Below are 19,939 nucleotides of genomic sequence, written 5' to 3'. Positions count from 1 at the left end.
GGTCTGTCATGTAAGTGCAAGTATGTCATAACTTAAAGTTGACAAAAATTGTCGCTATCTAGAATCATTAACTTGAATTAAAAATAATAAAAATTAGTTACCATTATTAACAGTATAAAGAATACGTATTAAATAATTTAAATATAACAAAATATGTATTAATTTACTTAGGGTTTTAGTTTTATTTAAATTAAAATAATTCATTTCCATCAAGAATAATAGATAGGAACAACATAAAAAAGTATTAGTTAAAAGTAAAAATGGGAATACTAATGGGAAAAATCTAGTACAAATTTAATGTTTCGGAAACTATTCAAAATTGTGTTTTACCAAGAAGTTAAAAAAACAATGGCCATTTAAACTCACTCATGTGTAAGTAGAATATATCAAATTCAAAATCAATTATTGGCATCACGAAATCTATTTTTTCTACTTGTCTAGTTCGTAATGTATTACTAGAGCATCGACGCTAAGTTTGCCACAACTAAGATGTTTGAATATAAAGATATTGCAAAAATCTTCTTCTATAGAGATGAAGCCTAAATGTATGAATTTGAAGCAAAAAAGAACGACTGATCCACTGATTAACTTAGCGACAAGTGACTTTGCATTCCATGTTAATTTTCAGACAACTTCACACTACGAGCCCCATGCAGAATCCAAGATTTCGATCTTAAGGATAAGTTGCCGAAAAGCATGACTTAACTATAGACTATACTGAGTATAGAGTTAAGCAATCCTTAACCACAGACTACTTTTTTTATGAACACGCCCTCTTCCGTATTACCATTTACCACTGACAGCTGCTGTCAAAATAAATTCGCGTGTCTATAAAACAGTCCATACACTCAAATTCATTTAACAATTTATCTCATATCGGATATTGATAGTGTTTATAATTCGTGTATATAATTCGTTTGGCATGTACTTGCAGAATATTATTTTACTTTTTATACGCCAGCCCGCAGAAATACAAGATGCCAGATAGAAATTACACTTGACGCTAGTGTTACCATGTTAAAAAAATATTTTGCGGTGCCTGTGGAATCACGTATAATGACTGATAACGGAAACATAAGAGTATTATAATTAAATATTAATATGCATTTATAAAGTGCAGTTGTCATATTTTTGTCATCGTTTAACAATTATAAAATAATTTACCTAAACTATAGGAGAGAGAATTTTTAAATATGGTATTATTTTCAATAGAAAAAACGAACGAAGCTTTAAGACGAGGTGAACCATAGACAACATGATCTTAACTAAGTACAATGTTTCTACATAGTGTTTTCTTAGTTATGACAAATGTTTCTGCATTCCGCTCTACGACTATGACATTTATTTGTCAAATTGCAGGACGCATAAAAAGACAATCTGTCTTGATGAGTGGATAAGCAACCAATAATACTACACATCGGCATTATTATTTAATAATTATGTCAAATTTGTGTAAAACTGTTTACTGCACTTGAATAAGTAATAATAATGAACACAAAAATTGACCGCCATTGCGTATATATAAGAAAATTATAATGCATACATAGTTTACAAATTTATCTATGAATCATGCACTTGAAAAAATAATTCAAATGTCATAACAAATTAATGTATAACACTTCTTATAATCTATTTATAGTCAAAATTCTTTATTCTAGTATAAATAATATTCTGTGGGATCGTTTGGTACATTACCAGTAAAACACGTGTAGATACTTGATATATATCTGCATTGATTATACTTGTACGCCTACGATGGTCGCGCGTGTAGCATGTTGACTTGTAACTTAGTGGGCCCAAATTCCGGATCTGGCGAAAATAAAAATCACATGTTATTTGTCAATTCAACCTAATAGATCGAGCAAGTCACTTACATCCATTTCCCGAAAAACAAAAATTTGTGAATATGGCCTGCACTCGGACATGATAAATAATAATAATTTATAATATTATAATGTTAATTATTTATCAACGTATAAAAAATACAAAGTTTGTTTATTCAAATTACCTTTCCTGCCAATTTTAATATTGATTTTTTACGACAGATAAAGTTTCCATATTTTGTATTCGATTTAAATTTCTTTTGTTTGACTTGGCTGTCAGAATTATTATCATTCTGACATGTTGTATGCCTAGATACAAATATCTGAATGTTGAAGAATGTAATTATTATTAATAAACCATTTCTTTTATTTAAATATTCACAAGTTTTTGAGAATGTAACATTCCATAATATATTGAACATAGACATAACTTGAAAATCAGATATATACCCAATAGAAAAAAATGGTTAATACACGGATTGACGCGACACCAATGGTTAATGGGTTTAAATCCCATCGAGTTTTGTATTTTTTTCAAATACATTTTTTTCTAGTGGGTGAGGTGTTTTCAAGTTATGAATGTAATTATTATTGTTATATTAAGTCAGATGAATTAATATTGATCAATGAAGCAATCTCATGCTAACCCGGTTACTTAAGTTAGTATATAGGTAGTATAATATTTACAATATATTTCATTGTACTAAAGTAACGAAGAAATATAATTGAATGAAATAATTGACTGAAACTATATAAACAGTAACTAACTCTAAATTGCGTCAGTGTATAGATATACGATAAAAATTCGATCAGAAAAAACGATTCATTTGGAAAGTATAAAACTTTTCTCAATTATAGTTTAAATTCAAATATCATGACCTACCATTAGCTAACAGTATTAATTTATATTTTTTTGTTGAATTTTTAATTTAAAGAATGAACATATTCAGACAAATCAATAAATAATACTGTATCTTACAGTAGAATGTCCAGATTTTTCGCATTATAATCCACGCTGAGCTTTCGACTTTACACTGACTTGTATGTAAATCGTCATTCGTTGGGACGTCGGCGGGCCGCGATGCGTGTAATGATCTCGGTCTGGAGGCTGTATTATAAAGCTCCGCACTGACTCGAGCTTTCATCAATCATTGGGCCCCCCTTCCTGTCAGCCCACAGACTGGAGACGGGGTATATCAAGTTATAAACATGGTCCAATTATGAAATGTAAACCGACTTCGGTAATACGGTTCCGAAATATGAACCCGCCTGGAAGTGTTTTGCATAGTACAACGCAATCTATAGTCGGATATTATGTGGGTTTGCCCTTAATGTGTCTAATAATAAGGAAATACACACGTCAACCTACTTCAATTTGATGGTTTAATTTGATATTGTTCATGAGTAGCAACACGCATTATCTTTCATGAATCTATATTTCTAAACTAATAATAAAATTTAAGCGCTTTTGGTCAACGTTTTGACTATTTCAACGAATATTATGTATACACATAGGTATAGTTTTTGTTATGTTTGTCTGTTCATGAGTTCCATAATGGTAATGCATTGATGAGGCTTGACAACATCATTGCAAATGAGATAATTTGATGGTAAGAGGCTCGGTTAATTTTTATAAAATTTAAAATATGCGCCTTTCACTTCACCGATTGAAAAGTACGCAGTCTCCATAACACGGCATCTAGTTTGAATGGCCACTAGATGTCATTTCAGAAATTAGTGAAATGAATACCATTTTCGTCAGCTTATTGGATCGCAATGTCATTGCATTTTCATTGCTTCATAACTTTGCACTCCGGCTCTACGATGATAATGATGTAATATAATATATTCATTATAAATTCAAATGATTCTCCATATTTTGTCATTCATAAGTGAAAACTGACATTTTGCCGAATAGTTGTACCCTTGCACTAAGGCAGCAATACTCTAAAAATATTTATTTACATAATATTATATATTACGTCCTATCTGTTTATTTCTTACTACATTCGAAATTAGACAATCGAAATAATAAAAGTGCATATCACTTGATCTAATTGTATGCGAGGTAATCAGGCAAAGAGGCATATCAGTACAAACAGTAAAGAGTGCAAAAAAGTACCGTTATAAAAAGTATATTCTACCATGTGTAAAGTTGGTTGTCTGTTAAGGGTTTTCTATGTTCGGTACTCGAGATGGGCTCCGAGGGGAGGTTACATTTTATTGAGCTTACACATTCCTTGAAGCTTTTAAACGTTTATAATTAATAACCAGTGACGTCCCTAGATAAAATGCCGCCCCCCGGCAGCGCCAAAATGCCGCTCCATTTTTTTTTACAGTATTTATATCATCCTTTCATAAGTACAATATCTAAGAAATGTGTTGTATGGATACATTACTAACAAAATATCAGACTCTAATTATTCGCAAATCTGCATGTGTCGTTTCTGGTCACCAAGGAAGTCGAAGGGCAACGGAAGTAAACTAGATATCGCGAACCAGACAAAACCAATGAGCTGAATCTTTTAATGGAAAGATATTTTCGTTATTACTAAGTAGCTATTTCTATATATTCCAAATGATTCTCCTCGCTTTGCCGCTCTTCGAGCAACTGCCGCCCCCAAGCGACGCTCAATCTGCTTACCCCCACGGGACGTCACTGTTAATAACCTTGCTTCTTGAAAACGGTGGTAATCATAAATAATTACAACTGATAAATCTTTATGATACATATTGAATAAAAATATAATTTATGTAATAAGTGGAACCTTTTTAATAAATTTGATAATATGATCTCCCTTTTTATGTGAGAAAAGTTGAGTCGCATTTACTATCACTAAAACTGTAATATGATTTTCTAAGCTGAGCAGAAGGGAGCTTTCGATTATAGATTGTGATGCGACGGAGGGGCTAAGTACAATACAGTGGGGAAAATAAAAAAAATCCCAACAGATTTATATTATACAATATATTATTATTATGTGGTACGTATCTTCTTGCTTCCGGAAACTTTAGCAAAAAGTGGATGACGTTGTGTTTTCTTGTATAGACTGCAGTATTACGTAATTAATTATGTATAACATTAAATAAAGTTGCATATAAAAATATTTTTTCTTCTGAAATTGTGTATTATGATCACGATGAGGCATTTGACGTGGTTTTGTTGGGTGGTTTGAGAGTCGCAATAATTCACTACGCTGTCTGGCTGTAGCACAGTCGCATGGATTTCGTTGCCATATTCAAATATATCCTTCATACCGCAGCAATACTACAATAGTGATCTGCGCACTGTTAGTAGGTAACCTTTTTTTGGCGCGATACCCGAGAGATGAAGGTTCGATTCCTCACTTTTTTCAAAAAGATTTTTTCTGTTGGTTATAATACATTTTCTCAGAAGTGTTTTCAAAATTATGTAATATGTTCAATAATTAAACTGTTCTTGTGAATTATTCGTTGAAAAAAATAGTGAATTAAAAATTATTAGCAAGTTCAAGTAAGTTACAAACAAAAAATCTTGGAGTGATCCGTGACATCGGTTAGTAATTAAAATAATACCTACTTTGATTTAAAATACAAAAGCCGATCGCCAATAAGTAGCTCAATTTGGGATGCGTTTCAGTGAGTATTAAATGGGCAATAGTTGAAATTTGTCGTAATTAAGTATGACTGCTTTAGCATAGTGCACTATGTGCGTGGGCGCGATACCCGAAAGATGCAGGGTTTCGATTTCTGCGGAGTGTGTTACTTTTTTCAAAAATATTTTTTTATTGGTTATAGGTAATATATTTTATCAGAAGTTTTTTTCAAAATTATGTATGTTCAATTAATGTACTTTTAATTTTTTTTTATTTAAAGCTTTTTCATTTTTTTTTTGATTCATGACATATCTTTATGAGAAAGTGGGTAATAAATACAATTAAACGCTATCTTTAAGTATATAATATAGTAGTGTAACATTTAAAATTTCACCGCCACAATATAGCCTTATCAACGGCATGAATTCTTAAATAATAAATTGGACTGAGCAAAGTAATCTAAGTGCACTTTCTACTATGTAGACGTAAGGGATGTAATTCTTTTATCTGTTTTAAGGCAGCGCTGGCATTTGAGATTGCTTGCACCTCTTTTTCCGTAGACTAAAGCATCTACGCCATAAACTAAAGTCTGTGTACTATCTAACGTTTTGGTACGATTTCGTTATACGTACCAACGTATATATACGCGTATGTATAAAATAACTACGTGGTTACATTTGAAATGCAGCAATTATCTTTACCATTCCTTATATAAACAACTGATTATTTATTTTTATTGAAGTTATACTTCTTTGAGGGCGTTTGATAGAGAGTGAAATTGAGACGTTACGAAAGTGCGCGACAGTATGAAATTTGCTGCGAATCAGTCAGCTGTATAAAAACGCAAGTTTGATAGTAGAATTGTTCCGTTTATTATTATTGTCGGCCATTTGCAATTCCTTACGTAAACAAACGATTAAACGTCAGAGTGGCAGAAATAAAAACAACGAGAAATAATTATATAATTTAGTAATATAAGTTAAAGTGTATAGAAATAAATCAACGGCGCTTTAATAAGCGGCCCTTTTTCTTGGGTGTGTAATTTAACAAGATTATTAAGAGCTAGTCGAAGAATCTTGGTTATTACAAGTTTTGTTTTTGTACACGCACCGATTTTTTTATTATACTAGTAGTTTTTTTTCAACCTATTTACTAAACCTGCACACCTGATCCACTGACACACTCCCGTGGCGTACCAAGTATCGATATAATAATATTTTGTCACGATTTACACCTCTCGAATGGGACACAGCGTGTTTGCTAATGGTTATTGGAAGAAGAACAGTCAGTTTACTGATATACGTGACGTTGAGATGTCAAACAATTATTACTTAGCTATTTGTATATTTGGCAATTAATATTGATTGTCATGTATGTGGATTATTGGAATGTTGGTTTTGTGTTTATGCATTTCATACCGAAAATTAGGCGACACAGTTTTGGGGCACATTAAGAAATAATTAGATCTTATGCCTTATTATAATAATTAATATAGCTCTAATAGGCACTGGCATATATTATAATCTTTTAACACTACAATTATTAATAGTCCGCGGGGCCCAATGACTGTACTGTAGTGAAATAGTCGTGTCGTAATAATTCATGTGAAATATTTAAAACACCCAGAGTTTGAGAAAATCACATAACTATATTGCAATTTCAACTTCACTGAGATCGAACCCGCAATCCCTGGATAAAACGCTAGCGCCTTATGCACTGGAGTACGAGACTAGGGGTTTTAGGCTTCGATTCCCAGTTAGATCACAATACATTTTATATTATATTTTTTAAACATACATAATTTTTGAAAAACACTTTCTGAGAGAATATATTATTATAACCAATAGAAAAAATCTTTTTGAAAAAAGTAAGCTACCCCGGCAAGGAATCGAACCCTGCATCTCCTGAGTTTATGCCCTGTCCGTGCATTACCTCTATGCTACAAGGTGACGTATTAATTGCGACAAATTTTAACTATTGGTCTTTTTAATACCTACTCATCAGCGTTCTTCTAAATCAAGCTACTTTGGCAATCGGTTTTTTGTTTTATTAAATCAAAGTAGATACCTATTAATTCAATTACTAACCGACGTCGTGGATTTCTCAATATTTTTTATGATGTACGAGTAACTTACTTGAACTTGCTAATAATTTATAATTAACTATTTCTTTTATTCAACGAATAATTCACATAATTATTGAACATACATAATTTTTGTAAAACACTTTTTGATAGAAGTGATGGAAGTGAAGAGAGAAGAGAAGTTCTTTCTCAGAAAGTGTTTTTCAAAAATTATGTATTTTCAATAATTAGAATGGTACATCTTGTGAATTATTCGTTGAATAAAAGAAATAGTTAATTATTTTTTTACTTTAAATGTTTCTATTTGGTATTAATAATATCATTTTTCAATTTACCAAATTACACGATTTGGAAAGGTTATGAAAGAAATATTATATAGAAATTGCATTGTAAACATCAATCGGTTATTATATTTTAGAAGTCTAGACGGGCTTTAAAATCACTCTTAAAAGATATTATCCTAGCCTTTTCAGAGTAATAATCATGTTTTTTTTGATACCATAAAATAGTACTTTATTAAACTTTCTATATAAGTTTGGCCAGTAAAATGATGAACTTTTAATCTGAATTTTATAAACTGAAAACTGTTATATGAGATTGAAACTTCTAATATGATTTTAACACATTATTTTTGCCACGAGTGTTTGATTTAAGGTCACTTATCATGAATGATTTGTTTTTACATCGATTTACACTAAATGATTACAATGATCGTTTTACACTAAATAAAAAATCCACGGAGACAGTTATTATATGAAAAAGTATTAGCAATTTAATTAAAACAATGATTATTCGTGTTAATAATTGATGCTATAAGAGTTTATATAAAAATGTAGACGTGCATGTTAGGCATAACGCTGAAAGGCCACATAAGAGAAAAAAGAATAAGGAAACAGTCAAGATCACGCAAAGATATTCGTATCCGGAAATTTGTACGTAAACAGTTCACCGCAGGACACTTATTCGTGCACCGCAGTACGTGAACCATGAGTTCGTGTAACATTTAATCAAATGACGAGTTCTTCGTTTAATATTTCACCATGGAATACATTTTTAGGTATGCTAAAACCTGTGGAGATGTCTTTACTAGGTTAGGTTAGGTTAGGTTAGGGTTAATCTAATTGGAACAGTACTATTTGCAAACTATCGCCGCATTTTCTAAGATACGAACTCCTGTTTCACGTACTGCGGCGCACGAATAAATGTCCCACGATGAACTGCATACGTACAACTTACATGTAACCAAGATATTTCCTCTGGCAAAGTGAGTGGCAGACGAGTGGTAGTTGAACGCTACGTTCGATAGTTCATGTTTGCGGAGACACTTACAGTGACTGAGATGAATGAATACGTTACTAGCAGCGCTCGAAATGGAAAAGTTTACGAACCGGAGCGCTCGACAATTTTAACGAAGATATTATCAAGGTTATCAAATTTTATGTGTAGTTTATAAATTAATATAAGTGTGCTAGATTTTTTGTTATATCTTTATATGGCATATCTAGCTCAGACGCTCAAATTATTTTGTCCGTGAGACGGAGTGATAACTTTACAGACTTCATGAACCGGGATTGGCGCTCCGGTGCGTTCCGGTCCATTTCGAGCCCTGATTACTAGTGTTTGATACCTATAAGGGCCTAGCAGTAACGTGTCGGTTTATAATATCGTAGGTCCTGGGTTCGAATCTTGGGTTTGGAAAATTCACATGATATCGTTCAATGCATGTTTAGACACAAAGTATCACCTAATACGTTAAAAAAGTGACTGCCATCTATCGTAAAAAAATAATATGTTAATACAATCTCAAACGTAAATATTTAATTCCATTTTACTTAATACCGCTACCTATTTAGCAGAATGCAGTTACATTTATTTTAGACAGAATGAACATAATGCATAGTAAATGCATTTTACTACTTTACTAAAAGCCATTGTTTCAGAATTCTACACCGATCTCTTGTTTCACGTTACATTTTGTGGCTAAATTTTGTCACCGTCCACTCCTTTTTAGTGTTCTTGTCTTATCTCTCAATCTGCAAACATGCATGGTTGAGAAAGCCTAGGTATTTCTATTTAAATAATATTAACCTAAATTTTAATAATAAAAATATAATATTACATTAGTGGAGCTCCGCCCTTGGCTACCTTTAGTGGCCCAACTACCCATTAGATGGATTTGAATTTAATTCCATCCTTTACTCTCGTCTCTTAGCCATCTTCAGTAAAGTTGTTTGCCCCCATCCTCACACCCTGCCAGAGCTTCTAACCTTTCTTCGTTACTAAATGACGACGCGTAATAAGAGTTAAATTACCTTAAAAAGTGGATTGATAATACCGATGTTTTTTTATGTTTATCTTTTGGTAGGTATTTTCACAAATTGCATATAATATATAATTACAGTTTTTGTGACTGAGGTCTCAAACTAAAAAAATATTTTTCATCGTACACTTTCATTAAATTTTTGAATATTTTTTATGTTTATTATTCATGAAATGTTAGTAAATAAGCTGTAGGAGACATGTATCAAGAATTAAGGGTTTTGATGGATTTTTATTTAATTTACAAAAAATAGAAATGAGTTGACTTGAATTCTTTTTATCTATATCGATTCACGTAAAATTCTAAATAATTCTTCTTTTCTTTCGACCATGTCCGATCCTAATAGGATCATATGGGCCTCCACAGAGTAGAGGTTTGTATTGACAGATTTTGTTTTTTTCATTCATTCATTCCATTTTTCGTAAAAACAAAATCTGTTAATACAAACCCCCACTCTGTGGAAGCCCATATGATCTTATTAGGACCGGACATGGTCGGAAGAAAAATCTTATAGAAGCCATGATTACCATTATCATTAGGTCGTTATTGTTATCGTTAGGCCATAATTTTTAATATTATTTTATATTATATATTGACTAATTTATGCAGGTAAATCGTAACTCCCGCCATCATTGGTCCCATGTTCGAGTCTGGAATATACAAATATTATTTTTCAACTTGTGTTTGAGTCAGCGTATGGACGTAATATGTTGACCACGTGGCTGTCATCCATTTATCGTAAAAACAAAAATCTGTTAATACGAACTCCATTTCGTGGAGGACACTCTGGATATAATACATTTATCAGATCCTTAAACAAGACCACTAACAAGAACATATCGATAGATTAGTCTGTTAGAGTTTACCCATCATCATACCATTATGCTGTAACATAGGTTACTGTGTTGTAATACATAAAATAAAATAAAAAAATAAAAAAGCCTTTTATTTCTTACAAACAAAAAAGTAAATAACAGTGAATTTACTAAATCTAATGTATATAACCTATGATTCTATCTATTCTGTATATTATATATCTATCTATGATTGTATTTTGTTCCCTTTCTTTCTTTTTCTATCTAGTTTATATACCTAATATTAATTATTATTATTGTTGTATTTTTGTATAATATATATTATATATATATTAAGATTTTTATTTTGTATATTATAATATTATTAAATAATGTTTATATATTAAACAGTGGTATGTTACGTTTATATTAGCATATATTGTGTATTCGTAACTTAAATAAAATTTTTAATGCTAAGATACTAGTTAGTTTGGTTTGCAAGAACCCCTCCTCGGGTGAAGGCCTCCTCCAAAGAGTCCCACTGGGCTCTGTTTTTAGCTATTTGTAGCCAATTTGGTCCCGCTGTCTTTGTGATGTCGTCTTGCCATCTCGCATGGGGTCTTCCTCTGTAGCATTTTTCTTCTGGGCCGTTCAATGAAGTAATTTTTTTAGTCCATCTCTCATCTTGTAGTCGCGCTACATGACCAGCCATCGATGGATTAGTCTGTTCGAGTTTTATATTTTATAGATTATGCTGAAATATAGGTTACTGTTGTACATCTAACTAAATAAAATACATGAAAATATATTATCACCTCGTTAAAATAGGTACTTATTTTATAATATTACTTACGTGGTTTTTGATTTTAAAAGGTATATTTTTTTTGAAAACACACTAAAATAAAACACATAAAAATATAATAAGATAATTTTAATAACTTCTGTAACGACGTATAGTTAATTTTGACAAAATGTAATATCTGTATTATTTACACAATTCCCACAAGGCAGTCAAGAGAAAAATCCATTTCTATAGTCCATGCTCTGAATAAAATCAATTCATCATACAGGGCACCAATCACGGCATCGACAACTCGGTCCAGAGGCACATTGGGATTCCTGTCCCACGTCTGATTCATATTGAGCGAATAACCACGGTCACCCGGCGCTTTGCCAATATGTATTGCACTATAGACTATTATCCCCTGTAGTGTCATAATAAATTTCGCAGCGGATTTATTATATAAATATTTTTTGTTTACATAAAGCCTGAAGACAATAATTATTGTAGAGGTTTTGTACTTGTATAAAAACCTACAAAATGTCATGTTGGCTATAGTCATTGATAGATCATAGCCAACTACGCAAACAGGAAACGGTCTCATCGCGACCGTCCCAAAATCAATTACTTTTCGATCTTCAGCTTAAAAGTCAGCTTAGTCTGATTAGCTCTGACCCTTTTGATCATACAGGTCCTTTATTTTGAAATTAAGCACTTTACACTATCGAGATTAATTTCTAGTGATAAGTGTGGTTTCTGGTGAATGTGATACCTACCAGAACTGAACTAATCCTTTGGCAAGTTCACGTGGTTATTTGGTCGAGCGAGTCATCCTATCTTGTTAATCTATTTTCGTGTAGCGTTTGTAGTGATTCTCTGTTATTATTGATTAAATCTCTGTGAACTCCGTATAAATACTAAACCGGAAGTTCTTCTGTTGTTATACGTGTATGTACGTGTACTTACGTACGTGCGTTAGAAGTTATACTTCTTTGGCGTAATAAAACAAAAACAAAACAAATAATCTAATTCTGATCTGCTTGAAAGGAATACGTGGTGATAAGTTTTTCCGAAATTAAATCCAACGCAGGTATTTCTGGAAAATTTGAAACCATTGTACATTGACGGTAATGGTATACTATTTTTATTTAAAGCTTGAATGCATGTGGTGCATAGCTTAACATTTGCTTCAGATACTCGTATATTAGGTATAATCTTGGTTAAAATTTCTTCATGTCCAGAAGATGGCAGTTTTAAATCGTCTTTGAACCACAACCTATCACATACGGAACACGCATGTCTCAAAAGAAGTATAACTTCAAAAACATACTATAGAATAATTTTTATAGTAATTATTACATACTTTAAGTAATTTCTTTTATTTTGTTAACTGTCAATTCATGGTGGAACTGCATTGTATTGTTGTTTTTATTTAATAAAACGCAATTTTTTATAGTACTTATTCCACTTTTAATTAATATATTAGGACCGGTTTCGTCCGCCTCAGTGGGACATTTTCAACTGAATACATTTTTTTTTTAAAACAATATTTATCAAACAAAATTCAAAGCGATAGAAATAATATAACAATAGGTACATAATAATTATCCGTCCAATAATACCTTCCCAATAACAGACTAATTTAAAACTAATGAGGTTGGACATTAATATTTCATACTACGTCAGGGGCATTAAACAAATTATTTAAAATATTAACAAACCACAAAATATGAAACAATCTACACTTACAATAACATTAATATCATCAAATAATTATAATTAGTCAAAATTAACAATATTTTTTTTTTTCATAAAAAATAAAATAAAATTATCAATTGAAGTGAGATGGAATAAAAAACAAAATATGAGTCAGAATTCAATAAAAATAATAAATAATGTACAATATATAAAGTTATGTTATGACAATCCCAAATATTAAATAGGGTACAATAATGGAGAAGACACAAAATATAATTGATCATTTAACAAATTAGAATTGGGCAAAAATTTATACCTATTAATTTCTAGGATTTCCTGTTTATCCAATTTTATAGATTTCTCATTCAAATGCAGGATTTTAAAATTTTTACTGATATTAAAAGAGTGATTACTTAAACTTAAATGATTTCCAAAAGCTGAAGATTCATTACCATTTTTGGCACAGGCTAAATGTTCTTTGATCCTAGTATTAAAGGATCGTCCCGTTTGTCCAACATATTTGGCATCACAAGAGTCACAACTTAATAGATAAATTCCACTTTGATTAAGTTTATCTAATCTATCTTTAGTATTCACCAGTATTGAATTCAAATTTTGTGTGTTGTAAAATGTTACATTGAAAAGTTTTTTATCTATTTTTCTTGAAATATTTTCAGACAATCTTCCTAGGAAACATAATTTAACCCAGCGTTTATTAACACTGGCTTCATCTATCACTAAGCCAGAAGTCACATTTAATAAAGCTAATTTTTTTGATTTGTTGGCCAGAATGCGATCAATCAAACGTGGGTCATAACCGTTATTCAAAGCGATTTGACTTATTAATACTATTTATGTCTTTGTAATATATTATTGTCTTGTAATAGTTCAATTCAAAAAATATAATAGTATTAATAAGTCAATTCAATTCACAATGGAACTAGGGAACAGTACAATTAACTTCTTGGATTTAACAATCAATATTACAAATAACAAACATACATTTAGCATTTTTAGAAAGGATACCTTCAGTGATAACATTATTAATAACTCTTCTAGACACCATATATCACATAAATTATCAGTTTTCCATGCTTTTATACATCGTTTATTATTGGTTCTTATGTCCGAAAATAGTTTTGCTTTGGAGTTAAAGACGATTAAACAAATCGCTTTGAATAACGGTTATGACCCACGTTTGATTGATCGCATTCTGGCCAACAAATCTAAAAAAATAGCTTTATTAAATGTGACTTCTGGCTTAGTGATAGATGAAGCCAGTGTTAATAAACGCTGGGTTAAATTATGTTTCCTAGGAAGATTGTCTGAAAATATTTCAAGAAAAATAGATAAAAAACTTTTCAATGTAACATTTTACAACACACAATATTTGAATTCAATACTGGTGAATACTAAAGATAGATTAGATAAACTTAACCAAAGTGGAATTTATCTATTAAGTTGTGACTCTTGTGATGCCAAATATGTTGGACAAACGGGACGATCCTTTAATACTAGGATCAAAGAACATTTAGCCTGTGCCAAAAATGGTAATGAATCTTCAGCTTTTGGAAATCATTTAAGTTTAAGTAATCACTCTTTTAATATCAGTAAAAATTTTAAAATCCTGCATTTGAATGAGAAATCTATAAAATTGGATAAACAGGAAATCCTAGAAATTAATAGGTATAAATTTTTGCCCAATTCTAATTTGTTAAATGATCAATTATATTTTGTGTCTTCTCCATTATTGTACCCTATTTAATATTTGGGATTGTCATAACATAACTTTATATATTGTACATTATTTATTATTTTTATTGAATTCTGACTCATATTTTGTTTTTTATTCCATCTCACTTCAATTGATAATTTTATTTTATTTTTTATGAAAAAAAAAAAATTATTGTTAATTTTGACTAATTATTATTATTTGTTGATATTAATGTTATTGTAAGTGTAGATTGTTTCATATTTTGTGGTTTGTTAATATTTTAAATAATTTGTTTAATGCCCTTGACGTAGTATGAAATATTAATGTCCAACCTCATTAGTTTTAAATTAGTCTGTTATCGGGAAGGTATTATTGGACGGATAATTATTATGTACCTATTGTTATATTATTTCTATCGCTTTGAATTTTGTTTGATAAATATTGTTTTAAAAAAAAATGTATTCAGTTGAAAATGTCCCACTGAGGCGGACGAAACCGGTCCTAATATATTAATTAAAAGTGGAATAAGTACTATAAAAAATTGCGTTTTATTAAATAAAAACAACAATACTTTAAGTAAGTATGAATTAATCATATTATTCAGTTAGAAGTTTCATAGTACGCTATAGCTCATTGGAAAATGGCACTCAATAATCTCAATAGTACGCAAAATATAGTGTCATTGTGCATATACTTTCAGAGCGTAAGTTTTCTCTTTGTCTGTCAGTACATACACAATGTTGTGCCCCTGCGACGCGTCGACGTGTTTATGCCCACAGATGAGCGTGCCCCATACTAAGCAGCTTTTATTTTAGTCCCAGGGCATAATACACCGGGCGAAATAAACCGGCGAACAAACGACACGGAAAAATGAATTTCTTTATTAAGGTAATGGGGGGCCGTTTTGTGCCGGAGCTTTTTTTTCGACAATGGATAAAGGCTGTTAGCATTGGTTATACACAAAAAAGGTCGCTATGTATAATAATATTATTTAAAATGTTTTTTTCCGACGATAATGTTACACCAAGACAATGCTGCCGTGCAATTTTCATTTTTAATTAAATTATTTATTATTCAACACTGAATATACGCATTCATTTTGAATAACCTCAAAAACAAACTTATTAAAAAAATCGTAGAAACAATTTAAAGATTCATATACTTTTTGGGTAAGTACTCTCAACCAAATAAACTCACTTTATCTTCAGGTGCTATGCGCACTCACCAATTGCAAATGTATACTGAAACGAATACAGTTTATTATTGTTTATATCGGTTACATGTAAGTTGTACGTATGCAGTTTATCGTGGGACACTTATTCGTGCGCTGTAGTACGTGAAACATGAGTTCGTATAACATTTTATTAAATGACGAGTTCTTCGTTGAACATTTCACCGTGGAATACATTTGTACGTATCTTACAAAATGCGACGATAGTTTGCAAATAGTACTGTTCCAATTAGATTAACCCTAACCTAACCTAACCCAACCTAGTAAAGACATCTCATAAAATTCGCCACATGTTGTAGCATACGTACAAATATACTCCACGGTGAAATTTTCAACGAAAAACTCGTCATTTGATCAAATGTTACATGAACTCATGTTTCACGTACTGCGGCGCACAAATAAGTGTCCTGCGGTGAACTGTTTACGTACAAATTTCCGGATACGGTTTATATCAATTTAACACAATAAAAGAAGGTTGGGAATTTCGATTGCCACAAAAACGATGCTTGTGCAAACATTAGTGTTTTCTATATTTTTAAACGAATTCGAGTCATGGGGCCTGAAGGCATGAAAACGGAAGGCAATTTATGCCCTTGAGATGTGGTGTTGATGCCGAATGTTTCGCATTTCTTGGACGGAGCACAAGACAAACTAGTCAATTATCCAGAGATTGTAGATAAAGGAACGGCCCTCAACAATAAGTCTGAGACGAATTCTGCAGATTTTTGGATATATTGTCCGGCGCGGACCGGACAACTTGGAGAGACTGGTAGTTTTGGGAGGCCTCCAAGGAAGGCGAAGCAGAGGAAGAGCGTCGGCGTGCTGGAGTGACCAAGTGAAAGAGCTGACTGGGGGCACCATTCATTCTGCCCTGCGAGAAGCGGAAGATCGAGAAGGACGGAAAGTCTTGGTTGCTCAAAGGATGGAAAAAATTAGAAGTGGTCACGATCCTCAAGAAGAGGGAAAAGAAGGTAAACGCAAATGCAAATATTTATGAAGAATATTTCATGTAGTCAAGGTTCTTGATAACGACGTGTAATTGATTGTTTTAGATTTTCATCCATATTGATTCACAACATCGATATTTTCAGAGTAAGTTTACGCTTTTGACGGGTTGGATTCTTAACATCATAAAAATTACCATAATTTTTTTCATTTTATTATGAATAGTAAGCTCTGTAGGTTGATTATTTTGACCATAAAACAAAAGTAACTCGAATAAATTCGTTGTTGTTGTAATACATTTTCAAAAATTTTATATGCTGTACAACTGTGCATATTTTCATATATATTTCCCAAACAATACTTAACACATTATGTCAGTAATGTCAGGAATCAGAAAAAATGGCTGCTATGACGTTTTAAAAATCTTTAGTACTAATTTAATAACCCTAAATTTTAAGTTATCCAAGAATTTAATGATTTTTCAGTCGGTGTGTTAGTAGATAATATTATGTTTGTTTGTTTTTTTGATAGTAATGATGTATTTATCTGATGTTTCTGGTATATTAGCTAACTTGTGTGAATTGTAAAAAAATCCCTCATCAGCCGGGTTCGAACTGATAAAAAGTAAATAGGGTATAAGAACAGCGTAAAGGTTGCGTTTGTGTTTCTCATTTTCTTAAGTTGTTGTTGAAATAAAAGCTGTCTATCAAAACGGTAGCTCGTTTCAAAAACGTTATTATCGCTAAGCGAACACTTTGGCGAGAGAAAAAAATCGCTGTGAACCTCCAAACAAAAAGGAACGAAACAGGTTTTTTTCCCCCTAGGAAACTTTTCACCTTCCCGAGCTTTACAATAATAGCATTTCGAAGCAAAGTTGGGATCGTTATGGGCCTTGTTTCGGGACTATTACAGATAGCCGGGAGCGAGAGAAACTACAAGATGTGGACGTTTTATTTGACATATTATCAGATTTAAAGATGATGCATGTTTTCTTTATATCGAAATTGGTCATTAAGATTATCTTAATGATCTATTTCAGCACTAGGTCACGTTATATATCATACTTTTTCTTTCAAACTCCATTAACAGATTCTTAACCATGTACTTTATTATATAACAAAGTCCCTATATTGAATTCGTATTTAAAAGTAGGTATGAGAAGTATTGAAAACTTTCAGAGAAAAAGGTTAAGTTTAAAATTAAGTTTTATTTCATATGTATCTACTATTTGTATTATTTAATAGGAAATTATTTATCTCATTTAATAATACTCTCTTAGTAGAAGGTTGAATTTCATGGTGACCGTCTTGTTGAATAATTCAATATATTATTATATACATACCTGTGGGTCTATTCTATATACTTATCGGCCGCTAAAGTGATAAATATTATCAAACTCAGGGTAGGTTTGTATCAAAGTATTAGCACTTATTGTAACAATTACAATAAGTTGGTTGTAATTGTTGCAATCAGTGCTATATTTTAACAGCATCTTTCTTGGCTGTGATAAAATTTAGAGCGAGATAGACTAACTTATTGTAACTATTATAATACGTCAATACAAATATGTAATAAATACTATCACTTTAGCGGTAAATATTTGCCTTGTGTATAAAATAGACGCGCTGTAGTTGTGTATGTTTATTTATTTTAAAAAGGTGATTATACAATTAATATCATTAACTTAATTGATCTCAAATCAGATGCCTCCTGATTGGTGGCACTTAGTGTACGTTTTATAACTTTGCACTTTTTTGCACTTTTGCACTACACTGATACGCCTATTTGCCTGATTACCTCGCATAAAATTAAATCAAATGATATACATTTATATTAATATAAGTAGTAATATATAAATAAATAGATTATATATGTAAAAAAACATATTTTTAGAATATATTACAGCATTTTCATCCTAGGGTCGGAATGCAAACGTATGAAGCATATTACTACATACTGATATTAATCAGTGAAAACGTTGTCAATAGAATTAATTCGCAGGAATCATAGACGGATCGATAGCTTAAAGATGAAAGCACTTACTCGGAAGGTAAAAAATATGAGTTCAAGATGTACTTGGTAAAGGCTCTTCAAAATTATGTTTCTCAAACCTTCTGTATTTTAGTATTGAATAAAAAAAGTAATATTTTTGAATATTTATTAAACATAGAAATAAAATTCTTCAATTTTAGATGCTTAGATTGTACTCCCCCCCATCCTATGAGGTGTAATAATTTTATGAAATTTATTACTCAATAAAGGTGAATAGTGATAATGTGCGTTGATATAATAAAGTGATTCCCATTCTTTTTACACCTATGGACAGATGAAAAAAGGAGAAATATTTTAAGGAGTTTTAAAATATTATATAATAACGGATGTCAGATATAATATGTACATATCTGACATAGGCATAACAGTCTGATAGGTAATACAAAAAATGAGATGATAATTCTATTATTAATTGAAATAATCAGGAACCGACCAGTATATATCTTGTTAAAAATAGTACTTCTAGAAATTTGAGAAAAAAATAGTGCAAAATTGATTGCAGCATACCTTTAATAAATAGCCTATAACAATTGAATGTAAATGTCACTCAGTATCGCCACGCCTCGGGCTTATCTTGTATTATTGTATTGCGTACAATTGTCACTGTTGTATGTACTTATATCACTGTACTTGTGTAAACCAGTAAAATAAACTCGCAATCATAATTTTCACTACAAGTCTTCACTTCATCATCACCTAAAAATAGATCGTCGTTTTGAAACAAAGTTTTCGTTAATCTAAAATCTAAATCTAATCTAAAAATTTTCAATTGTATTGTTATTAATAAGATAGGATTTTTACTAATTAGGTTTTTTACTGACACTATTCATAATTTGTTTATTGTATTTTTTGTGACCTTTGACTTGATATGTAGGTAATGCAGTTTTTACCTACTTTATTGGATTGATTTATTATATAAGGTA

Source organism: Rhyacophila brunnea, unplaced genomic scaffold, assembly GCF_057557595.1.
Source record: "Rhyacophila brunnea isolate RB1 unplaced genomic scaffold, BYU_Rbru_1.0 scaffold_6, whole genome shotgun sequence".
Lineage (NCBI taxonomy): Eukaryota > Metazoa > Arthropoda > Insecta > Trichoptera > Rhyacophilidae > Rhyacophila > Rhyacophila brunnea.
The sequence above is the reverse complement of the archived record's forward strand: the minus strand, read 5'-3'. Positions refer to the sequence as shown.